The sequence below is a fragment of the Anas platyrhynchos genome, chromosome 2, assembly GCF_047663525.1.
Source record: "Anas platyrhynchos isolate ZD024472 breed Pekin duck chromosome 2, IASCAAS_PekinDuck_T2T, whole genome shotgun sequence".
NCBI lineage: Eukaryota > Metazoa > Chordata > Aves > Anseriformes > Anatidae > Anas > Anas platyrhynchos.
Window position 1 is genome coordinate 95,134,400 of NC_092588.1, and position 12,049 is coordinate 95,146,448.

Below are 12,049 nucleotides of genomic sequence, written 5' to 3' on the forward strand. Positions count from 1 at the left end.
GACAGCACCCACCAGAGCTGCAGATCTTTCAGCGGCTCACATCCTAACATCTTTCCTGGCCATGCCAATGGGAGGTGCAACCCATAGCTGCAGAAGTCTGTCATTACAGTCAGAAGCACCAAAGCAATGAATCCAGGTGCTCCTTAAATTTGGGCACGAATGGGGAGAAAATGACTTGGACTGCATTTTAGGTCAGGTGGGAATTCCATGTTTGATCCCACAGTGACAAAGGCCAGGAGGGTTTCTGTGCTGCGTTTGCATTTATAAACCACTCCATGCTAATTTTGTTATATTCTGCACAGTAAAAACTTTATAGAGTATTATGGTGGAGGTGGTCTAACGCAAGATCACAGATCCAAATGTTTGTATCAGATCACTTCAGACTTTATGAAACCCTGAAATGTCTTCCTGGTTGTGAACCAATTTGAACCTTGGAGAAGACTTGTATAGGACTTGAATTTAAATTTAAGTTTGATCTGTTTTTATACTGTTGAAACCTCCACTGTCCCCCAAATCTGATAAACTTGAATTACATATCCTCTTACATATTGCATATGATGGAACATATCCTCTTCCACTTGGTGGCCACTCCCTTACTGAGGATGTGTTGCAGGCTGTTTGCTGGCTTATTTTCAGCTTCATGTACAAATAGGTTCCTTTCTAAGACAGGTGAGGTTTTCTATATAACTGAGTTTTCTGTGACAGCAAGCCCTGTGTGAGTGCAGGCTGGTGGAGTTGCGAAGTGCTGATCATATAAAGACAGCATTCCCTTGTCATCATGTGGGTTTATTTATATTCTCCCCCTTCTGACTTCCAGACCAGAACCCTGAAGAGCCTTAGCCCGGTGTGAATTATATAATTGTGCTGCTGCAGGCCATGTGACTGGCTGCCTGAGTAATTCCCTGCAGAAGGAGACAAACTGCATATTAAAAAGCTCAACAAACAGTGTTTAAAACACAAACATGCGGTGGTAGTATACAGTACCTGTGCCACTTCGTCTGAAATCTGCTACTACTGCTGCAGCCCTGTGGAGGCTTGATTTATGGTACCAAGCTCTGTGACTTGAGGGGAAGAGCATGGGTGGGGAGGGAAGGCTAACTGGAGCATTGGCTTGTTTCCTTTCCCCTACAACAACACTCTGTCTCCAAAAGTGGTTTTGTCTTAAGTTTATCAGAGCAAATGGCTTCTTGGAGACCTCAGCATGGAGCGGGGAGTCACTGCCTCATGGAGGTAAGCAGCAGTCACGGCGTCCCACATCGGCTGGGAGCCTAAATCTGTTCTTGCCATTCTGCAGTGGGGTAGGACAGACGGAGAAGAAGAGAGAATCTGGCATAAAGCAAACAGGGATCCACTAAAGACCCTCTTTATTTACAGGTAATATATGGAGAGCAGGGGGAAGGGCCGGATTAAATGTTCCCATTTTACAAAAAGCCTTGTGCTGTTTTCAGGACAGTTAATTGCATCGATTGTTCTGACCTCTGTATCTTCCTTTCATACGGGAGCAGGATGTTGAATTGTAACTTGTTTTTCGACTGGCTGAGGCTGGAGGAGAAGGGGCTGTCTGGCACTGCAAGGCTGGATGGCTGTGCGTAGAGTGCATGCGTTTCAGAGCACAAGACTTACAGAGGTTGTTGCTCAGCTTCAGAAAGCACAGCTGTTGCAGAGCAAGGGACAGAGTGTGGACGCAGCCTTGTGATCTCTGCCAGGTAGGCAAATGCACAAACCATGTGCTTGTTCCTGACTAGTTTTATTTCTCGCAGTGGCAGTATTATTAGCAGGTAGCATTTGGGTTCACAAAGTCCTCATTTCTGCTTGTGGCAGTCGGATGTGGGTGATGATAGCAGCTGGGTGTGTTTGCCCAGAAGCCGGTATGTATGAATGAGGAGATCAATAGCTGTGCTAAAAATCACTGAGCCATCTGGGATTTACAGATAGAGGATTGACTTGCAAATCCCACTGCAACTGAGATCTGCAGTAACTGCTGAATAGCAGCACACATGATGGAGATGCCATAGAAAGTTATCCAGAAGACCTGAAACAACCCAGTGGTACTTTTCTCAGCCCTCTTTTGCAGAGAAGCTTGGGAAAGGGTGGGAAAATGCTGAGGCAGGGGGAGATGATGTTCTGCTGCTGATTTTTTTTATTATTTTTTTAGTCATGTTGTTGACATACGATTTTGAACCTAGTGCAGGAAGATAGACAATATAGCTAGCTGTATTTTACGTGTGCCTGGTGACTACCAAAACCAGTCTCTTTACATCTGCATGCAAATTGGAGAAGCATGTAGCCAAGTGGATGTGGGAGAGAGCACAGGCAGGGAGAGGAGAAAAGCCTTGTTTGGAAAGACAGCAGAGAATGCACTGGGAAATAGAGGTTGGATTTCAAGTTCATTTTATGCTTATTCTGTGCTCTGTGATTATGCAGACCTACAGCATCTATGAAACTGCAAAAAGGAGCTAGGGACAAACTAAGATCTGAGAGTAGAGAGAAAGTCTTTTACCACTGGTAAAGAAGGCAGTGCTTTCACAACAGACTGGTCATCTCTGTTGTAGCTTTCGTCACAGATCTTAAGTATGGAATTAGTCTTCCATTCTCTCTCAGCGGTAAACAGTGATATTTGCCTGTTCTACTTCACATGAAGAAACTGAGGCATGGGAAAGTTATAAGATGTCATGTGGGTTTCTGGGTCAAGCTGTTCTAAAACATAGCTGGGAATGGAGAGGCTGGTTGCTGAAGTAGGATGCCATGTTTATAAACCTATGTAATGGATAGGTAAATATATACGTATTCATGGTATGGAGCAAAGTAGGTATTCTGCTCTATGTATTTCTCTGTTGTGGATAAATACAGATGTTGAAACTCAGATATTCACAACAATGCAGGGCATCCAGTTACTAAAATAGTGGCATTTGGAGTCTGGAAAGACTAAACAACTTAGCCAAGGTCAAAGAAGTAATTTGGAAAATAACTAGAAATGCAAAACAAATTAGCCAGTGTTTTACCCACTAACTCATTCCAGAAAAGCAAAATAACAGCTTTCCTCTTTTAATTTTTTCTTTATTTTCCTTGCAGATCATGACCTGACCTTATGTTAGCTTGGATAGTTACATTTTCCTTCTGTGCTATTCTAGCTTGTATTTTAAGTGGTGGTATCTAGTATTTATTTTATGAAGTTGCTGTGTGGATATCTTCTACTTTAGAGGGAAGATTTTGGTGGTGGCTGATACGACACTGAACAACATAAAAGCTAGTTCGTAAATAAACTTGGGAACACAAAATAAAATGTGGAACATGATTGTTAGTCCTCCATAATAACAGTGTTGTTCACAGTGCTGTGTATTTGGAGGTTTATCAGGCTTTGCACTACTTGCTAGATCTTTTCCCTGATTTTTTTTTTTCTTTGTGGAGATATTAACAGTAAAAAGGCTTCAGCTAAAACTTTGGTAAGTAGGAGGCGTCTTTTATATCTGTAGCTGTCACTGCATTGCACAACAGATGCAGTGGTGATGTGACCCAACTCTGCTGCCCTTACTGATGTATGTGTTAGTAGAGCTACACTGGCTGCACTACTGTTCCTGAGAAGCAGAGCTGGGCCTTGTAAAGCTCTTTTCTCTTATTCTGATTCCACAACGCTGTTTGGGTTGTAGACTGTGGTCAGCTGAAACTGAGAAGCAGTTTGTCTTTTCTTTTGTTTTTGTCTTCTTGGGATGCAGCTAGTGAAGAATGATGCTTTTCATGTGACCTACACCACTGAATGGCATCACTCTGTAGGGGAGTCTCCGCAGGAAGATACTTACAGGTATATTTATCACTTGTTTAATGCCATTGTTTAGTGAAGTTACATGGGCCATCTGTGTAATCAAATGTGTTCACAGCTATCAAGGAAGCTCTTCAAATAGGCCTACAGGTAGCTAACAGCATATCACTATAGTACCTTTTGAAGAAGAAAAAAGAATAATTTTACTTAATCCTTACAGAACCTTTGTCATACTCCTCACCCCAGGAGCTGAGATCAGGAGTTGAATGCTCTGATATTACTTTCAGCATAGTCTTTCGTATTTCCTTGTATTACCTCCACTGAAGGCAGTAAGAGTTAGGAGCTGATAGCTAGGAAAGCATTGACCCATCGATTTTCTTAAATAGTAGTCAGTCTAACTGAAGATGATAATTCCTCTGAAGGAACTGTCACACTTTGTTGGATAAATTATCTGCAAATGAGAACTTTTCCAAGGAAGCTCTTGTAGGTGATGAAAGAAGGGAGCAGTCTAACACAATGTTGTATATGTTGATTAGAAGAACAATTCTGACCCAACAGAGGAGTTAGGATATGATGAAGTAGATTGGGAAAGAAAATAGAACTTACTAATTTTTGCGTAGAACTTCAAGCAATAGACCATGATAAGTGAGTAAAGTCAAAATTATTCAAGCTTTTTAATCCTACCACTATGAGATAGAACAGAAGGTGTCTTCAGAGTTTTTGACAGCCTATCAAGCTGGTAGAGGGACAAATGTGCTTGTTAGAAAGTCTGTGGTTTAGTAGTAACCTGAAAGGAAAAGAAAAAAAATCCATGCAGGATTATACTTTTATAATAGAGGAGCCACCAAATCTACCTGCAGGTTAAGAAAAGAGCTAACTGTAGCTGTGAGTCTGACCAGCACTTCAGTATTTCTGCCTCTGAATTATTCTTGTTTCACTTAGTCTTGGTCTTGGGCTGTGCCAAAACATCTATAAGAAATAGCAACATGTACCTGGTTTTCTAATTCTCTTAACCAGTTGTCAGAGATTACCATGGATCCACAATGCTGTTGACAATATAAGAGAATGGTAAAAACTTTTTTGAGTACACCTATGGTGAAAAAGAACTCTTCTTGCAGAAAGGGAGAACATTTTTTGACTTTGTTTAATGGTTGTTTCCCCTGTCCCAGGACAAATGCAAAGCAACAGAAAGATGAGGGGAAGATGACAGTATGGAAGAAGTAATATTTTTACTTGAAAATAATTCTTGTCTCACTTTGAGTTATTTTAGGACAGTGAAATAGGAATAAAAGACCCATGTGATTGCCCAGACTTTATTCTGTATCAAAACAAATTGGAACATTACTCTCAAATTTTTCATGCTGTTTTTCTGAATCTAGTTTTTCATAGATGTTCAGTTTGAGTTAAACAACTTTTCCCAGAATTACATGTATTTTCCAACATAGCAAAATTGAGTTTTGATTAAACAACCACTATTTAGCATTACAGAATATTTGAGATTTGAAGGGATTTTAGGATGTCAGGTTGCTCAATTTAATGGTTTAACGTTAAAATAGTGCTCCATCTTTTAGCAGCTTAGTGTGAAAGTAAGCAAGATTTAACTTCGGAAAATTTAGATCGTTAGTTTTTAAAGCTGTAGAAGAGGTTTGGGAGATTCCCTGTAAAGAAGGACTGTATGCAAGTGCTTTTTTTTTCCTGTTGTTTGTTGTTTGATTGTTTTTAACTTCTGCAGTGGGAAGCTGAATTTTACTGAGCACTGCAATGAAAAGCTTTCCTAGAAAAATGTTGTATTTTCAGAAAATACACCACCTTTTCAGATGTAATGGCAGAGAGGACTACAAGCCTTGTTTTCTGTGATGTGCGTTTGCCCTATGGCACTTAGCTGACTGTTCAAGTGTGAATGTATCCCAAAACATTTTGAAGCATGGAGATTCATCTTTTTCATTTCAATAGTTTATATACACTGATAAATGTAGTGGGAAAACAGTTTAAAAAAAGCAAAACCAAAACATCTTCAATGTCCTGCTGGAAAATGGTCATCTGGAGGATCCTTCAGAGTCTTCATGTGTTTGACATCAAGTCAAAGCCTTTCCAAGAATGACATGGATCTGCTTTTGGAGTCAGTGGAGTTACACAGAGATGAATCTCTCTCCTTGCACCTTTCCCATCTTTTGCTTAATGTGGTGCAATGAACTAAACTTGAGACTTGTAGAGCACCATTCCCACTAATAGAAATATCTGCAAATTTATCAGGCTGTGGTATATAACATTAAATCTTGCTTATTATAAATGACTGTTATGTCATGCTAATGAGATTTCTTTCAGTTATACTGCCTGCATAGTGCTGATCCAGACAGCCAAGTTTTAGTACTATTTTATGCTCAACTATGCCTTACTGACTTTTCTTTTTTGTGGAAAAGGACAGGGGGGAGAGTAGATGACTTCTCTGTTGAATTTTAACTGTAGTAAAAGTATCTGAAACAAGAGAATAGAAAAGAAAGGTGTGTGTTTAAGCGTATAAGGCTTTTGAGCATAAGGCTTTTTTTATTAAAAAAAAAAAAAACACAAAACAAACAAACAAAAAAAAAACAACCACAAAACAGGTCCACATGATATAACTAGCTGAATGTACTTTCTCCAATTCACGAAGACCAAGCTGATCTACTCACTGTAGACCTGACCCAGATCACAGCTGCATCTCCTGGGGAAAACTTCAGGTCTTTAAATGAGCATGTTAGGATGCTGAAGGGATTATTAGCATTGAGAAACCAGTTGATTCTGCTGCTGCTCCCAAGCTGTGGCCACCTGTATTTTGAAGTTACCTGTTTTGCTCAAGTTTTTCATGGACTTAATCTAACTGCTCACTGCACAGGGAGAAAATGACCTGGGGAGGCTTCATCTGTACAGACATGCTTGTGCCTGGGAGGTGAGGTGAACATAGTTCAGCGTGAAAGAAGCTGTCCCTTTCACAAACGGTCTAGATGCAGTAGCTCCAAGGCCCAAGTATGTATCATAAGCAGCAGGAGTGACTAACCTCAGCTTGAGAAACCTCCTTTAAGCCTGAGGTGGTAGTTTTCCTCCATCTGCCAAGACAGGAAACCATCTGCAGAGATAAATAAATGGTGGCATCCTTATCAGTTTTTTACAGATGCCTTAAATAGCAGAAGCAGTTATATGCCATGGTGTTTAAAAGTGGTTTGCTGTTTTTTTCTCCCTAAAATGAATAAATAAATAAAAATCAAGGAAATAACCCCTTCTTTCACCAATGTGGAATGGGCCCTAAAAAGTCTACCTCAGTGAACTGGCAAGCTGTACGCTAACCCCTTCCCTAGTTAGGTCAGGGCTGTGCACCTCTCACACACAAGTTTCACAGAGCCTCGGTTTGCAGGAGAAGTGATTACTTGGCAGTCAGCCCTGTGTGTGTTCATCGTTCTATTTCTGATGCATGACTTCTCAGAAGAACAGTATTGGTGGCATTTTTAAGCTGTTAGATTGACCTGTTGTTTTCAGGTCTTTGTGGCTTTTGCATCATATTGGAGTGTCTTTGACCTGTTTTATATCTGAGCTTTCTTGCTTACAAATTGCTTTTCCCTGAAGAAGTTGTTGGTATAATTGCTGTACTTGAAACCATGCTTCTGTCATTTACATGACTGTGTCCCCAAGAAAGTCCACAGCTTCATTTCAGGGTTTGTATTTGATGAGGAGATTAAAATTGGTGGGTTTTAATCTTCTGTTTCCCAAATAATCCATGTTTTGTTTGTCAGTGTGGTCAGCTGAATGCATTGTGGGCTGCCTTTTAGAAAATCCTCACTCCCTTGCTTTTGAAAATCTTTTGTGTGGTTCCAGTTGGGTTAATCATAGTTGTTAGTCATATTTGAAAATGTAGGCCTTCAGATTTGCCTTTGTTATTTGTTTTCTTTTTTAAATCATCTTTCTCTGAGACCTCAAGGAAAGGCAAATTAATCATAATCTGGTGACATTCCATTAAGGAAACATAATTCTTCTGAAGTCTCTATGCAGTTTTTATAGAGAAGCTTTCATTACATCAGAACCTCAGATTGCAAGTGATAAGACAGCAAAAAAACAGTATCCATCAGTATCCATTGAAGGGTGCAACCAAATATTAAGTTTGCATTGGGAACTAGTTTGCAAAGGGAGTTTTTTCTCCTTAAAGCAGAAGTCCATAGTCTAGAACTTAGGTATATATAGCATCAATGGACAAAAGGTGTGGCTCAGTTTCTCAGGCCAGCTTTCTGCATTGTGTGAACATCCACACTTGTCTAAGAATATAGGTCCAGATTCCTCCCAGCACCTGTAGGGTGTCATTGGCAAAGCGCTGGAGAAGGTAACTATTTATACCTAATGCTGGCAAATGAACCACCAGTTGAGGGTGGAGTGGTGTTGAGCTCTGCATTGAGTTTGGGCACTGATGGGTGGCACGGATGTGGTGAGCATGGCTGGCACTTGCAGTGTTTGAAGGCAGGGGACAGTTTGTGTTCAGCTTGCTTTCATCCCACTCCCCCAAGCAAGTGGCAGTATAGCTGACAGGCATCTCCAGAGGAGGGTAATAACATGTCATTACTCAGCCTCGTTTAGGGCTACAGAGGGAGAAATGCTATCTTTATAACTTTCCTAATACATTCCTAATCTTTTTTATATGCTTGTCATTTTTGAGATAGAGCATATATGTTCTTTTAGTAACAAATGTATTTACGACTTTGGGGTGCCAAAATAGGGCGTATTCCCTTCATCTGAATGGAGTAACTGTTCCTTCAGTGAAGGCCCTTGCTCCAGTTAGCCTGAAAAAGGAGAGCCCAAAATACATGTATGCTACTTCATTTTTATCAGAGAAATGGTGGTTTTCTGTCAGCTGTAGGTTAACCTTCCAGGAGAATCCCAGCAGTTCAGGTCTCTGTCTGTTGTAATGAAATACCCGGCTGCCAGAGAAAGAAGGGACTGGGCACCAACTGAAACTCAAGAGGAATATTTTCATTGGCTGTACTGAGCAGGATCAACAAGTCTACAATCACTACTTGAAGCTGAAATTACTTTCTGGTAACACATAATTGAATGCAGACCTGAGCACTCCTGTGAGCATAATGAACCACAAAAGCTCAAGGTACTAGATGCTGTCTGCTGTTTGGTAGACATCAGTTTATCAATTGTGTTGATGCAAATGAGTATCTCATGCCATGCTAAAAATGTGTTTCTGCAGCAAATCAAAGCTGCTGCATCAAAGTAGGATTCACATAGAGATGCACAAGTTTTAGCTATGCTTAGCAATCTTCCCCACATTTTTCCCTGTCCTCTTCTTATTTCACAGGGATAGTCATTAATCTTTGCTAGGAGGTAGCTTTAAAAAAAAAAAAAAAAAAAGACAAAAAAAAGCTAAGGAAATGAGCAGCACTTGAGTGTTCAAAGTGAAAAGTGGTTACTGCTAGCAGTTATGACTTCTTTAAGCCATTTCCAAACATACTGGAGTAAGAGAGGAGTGGATGGCAGTTGCATCATTAGATTTTGTTGATGTACGTCCAAGCACACTTTCTGGGGCTACTTGGCTGGTTAGATGAGTTTCTGCATGGGGCAGGGGTATATTTTGAATGTGCTGGGGCTTCAGGTCTCTTTTTGTGAGCAAAGCCTGTATGCACAAAGGGTAAAGAGGCACAGTGTGGTGCAGAGCCTCCTGACGGAGGTCAGCATCAACTGGCACAGCAGTTAGGTGTGCTGCTGGGGAATCATGGGGGGCATGGGCATACACTGCTTACCCCACTATTGTTTCTGCTTGTCTTTTAAATAAAAGCACTACTTTACATTTTCTGATGTCCTCCACCACCTAATATATTCCCTTTGAAATGTAATGGAAAGTTGCTGCTGTAATTAACTCATTGATTGTTTATAACAATGGCTAATTGTACCTGGCTGGGAAGCTGGGAGGATCTCACTGTCTCTAATGTGACTGGATAATTATAGATTTTTTTCCTTCATATTTTTCTGTAAAACATGTTCTCATTGCAGGAGCTTTTATTGCTGCGCAGCATGTTCAGTTCCCATGAATGCAGGTGCAGGCTAGCAATCAGCCCTAGGGCAGCGAATGGGATGAAGATACTCCAGACCTCTGCTCCCTTAGGGATACTCTAGGCAAAGTATGTATTCATTTTTCTGTGTAACGTATGGATGCTACTACAAAGCTGAGAAAAACAAAGGTCTGTGCAATAGCAAAAGAAGCCTTCATACCACCAGAAACATCTTTGGGCAGCTTCTTCTAAGAGCCAGAATAGAGCTTGATTGTTCATTTTTAGAAAAGGAAAGAAATAAAGAAAACAAGTATCCTGGAAAGCCACCTCTGAGATGCTGCTTCAGCATCTTGGCATAAGAGCTTGTACACAGCCTGCCACAATCCGTGCACGTTCACTATTTCTTTTCAATAAGCAGCTGTTGCTAGCTGTTGCCACAAATCCTGGGGAAGCTGGCAAATACTGTTTCTTTCTTCTGCTTCTCACAGCCAGATGACAGTATGTCTGCATGGTACAATGCGTTAGCACAGTAGTTCTTCCAGATAATGTTTTGCTCCATGTATCCCTGTGCAGCCGTGCATTGCCCTCTGTAGAGGTCTCTTTTAAAGAAAATGCAGGTCATTGGCCTGAAGTGGCAACTCAGAGCCACTTCTTTCAGAGATATTGGGAGACTTCTAAGTGAATGTGTCTTCCACAGGAACTGACTGGAGTCACCATCACAAGCTGCCCTCATGCATTGTCTGTTTTGTATCTTTATCTCAGATATTCCATGAATTTGTGCAAACCATTTCTCTGTCTCAGTTATTTACCTGCAAAGCAAGTATCTGTTTGTAACAGGACACAGACTCTTCCTGAGTTTTTATTACAGTGACTAGCCCTCATACCTCTTAGGCCTCCAGTGTAATTACTGCTGTGTAATTATAAGTAGTAATATTTTCTTTAGGGATTCCATGTTTGTTTATGCAGTTTAGCTACACTTTTGACAGTTGTCTATCTTGAGAGATTTTGGCATTTCAGTGATGCTCTACTAATCACCCTTCTAATGGGCTCATGCTACTTAAGGACTGAATTCTACCATCCTTGCTAGAATTCAGTAGTATCTCTTCATGACTATGCATCCATAAAATAATATTTATGTCTAAAATATTACATAGGAGGCCATCATTATACAATATAAGATTCAAGAAAATCAAACATTCTCTTTGAATTGAACTTCCTATAGCATAGCTGGAGAGGTTGTAAGTGGTTTTTCTTTGAAAATTACATTTGTAGATTCATAGTCAGATTTGTAGTCTTGGGATCACTTGCTTCATACTGAACAAAGCAAAGCACGTTGTACAGCAATATTTGCATAGTATCCCCAGCCTAGTATGGCAGGGGAGTTTGATTCCACATTAATATGGGCATTAACTTTATAGCAGTTACTTTGCACCTTTATTGGGAAAAGGAGAGCTTCTGAAGAGTTGACACAATTTTAGGAAGATGTTTTTACTATAAGACAAGGCCAAAGTGATTTTTGTGAATAAAAGAGGATAGTTACCAGACTTCAGTCTGGGGCATCTGCTTTAAGAAAGACCTCAAAGTATTGTGGGTAAATGAATGTATTTTTGAGGTGTGCCTGATTTGTTTGTTTGCTTTTTGGGATAAATGGTCTAGCACCACAGCCTCATATTCTTAAATCTTGAGGTGTGGTGGCTGTCTGGGTATACAGAGCAAAGGAGAAATGCTCTTCAGTTGCATTTGTTTCCATAAGAGGAAGGAGGGGAGGCTGCTTGTACAGTATTTTATAGCCAGGATTTGGTAGTATTGGTTTTTCACCAAGAAAATTCATTCTCCAAAGATGCCCAGTTTGACTTAGTCAAAAACAGACAAAATATAATGAATGCTTATTTAAATAATTGTTCAGCAGCTTAATGGGGTAGGAGAACGCCTCCCTTTTCCATTTCATTTCTGGTATAAATGACTACCTTTAAGAAGCCTAAGAAGCAAACAGTATTAGTTTCTTTGCCTAGTTCTGAACCTAGCCTTATATATTATAAGTGTTTGTTTCAGTCCAGCTCAGAGGATGGAAAAAAAATCAGAGGAAGGTATGAATGAATTCTAAAACTTTCTGACCATATACCACCATTTAAATTCTGTATTTGCATCAAAAATCAGTGCCACTCACCAGAACTTAAGATTTAAATGCTCTGCCCTGAAAAACTACTTTCAATAGAATGAGAGAGAACAACGAAGATTTAATTTTTAATGGGGGTTGTTGTATAGGAGATGGTTTTGC

The 12,049-nt window shown here is 40.2% G+C and overlaps 1 protein-coding gene across 5 annotated transcripts in view; it reads left to right on the forward strand.

Annotated features, from left to right (window-relative positions):
- PHACTR1 (phosphatase and actin regulator 1) overlaps positions 1 to 12,049 on the forward strand; it is a 326,124-nt gene that overhangs the window by 133,420 nt on the left and 180,655 nt on the right. Inside the window, exon 1 of one of the 5 annotated variants that reach the window (XM_072033221.1) lies at positions 1,599 to 1,706. The exons of the other annotated variants lie outside the window; for them this stretch is intronic. The gene's annotated coding sequence lies outside the window, so the exon portion shown is untranslated. Of the gene's footprint in view, positions 1 to 1,598; positions 1,707 to 12,049 lie in introns of those variants that run through there. 5 annotated transcript variants of the gene reach the window in all.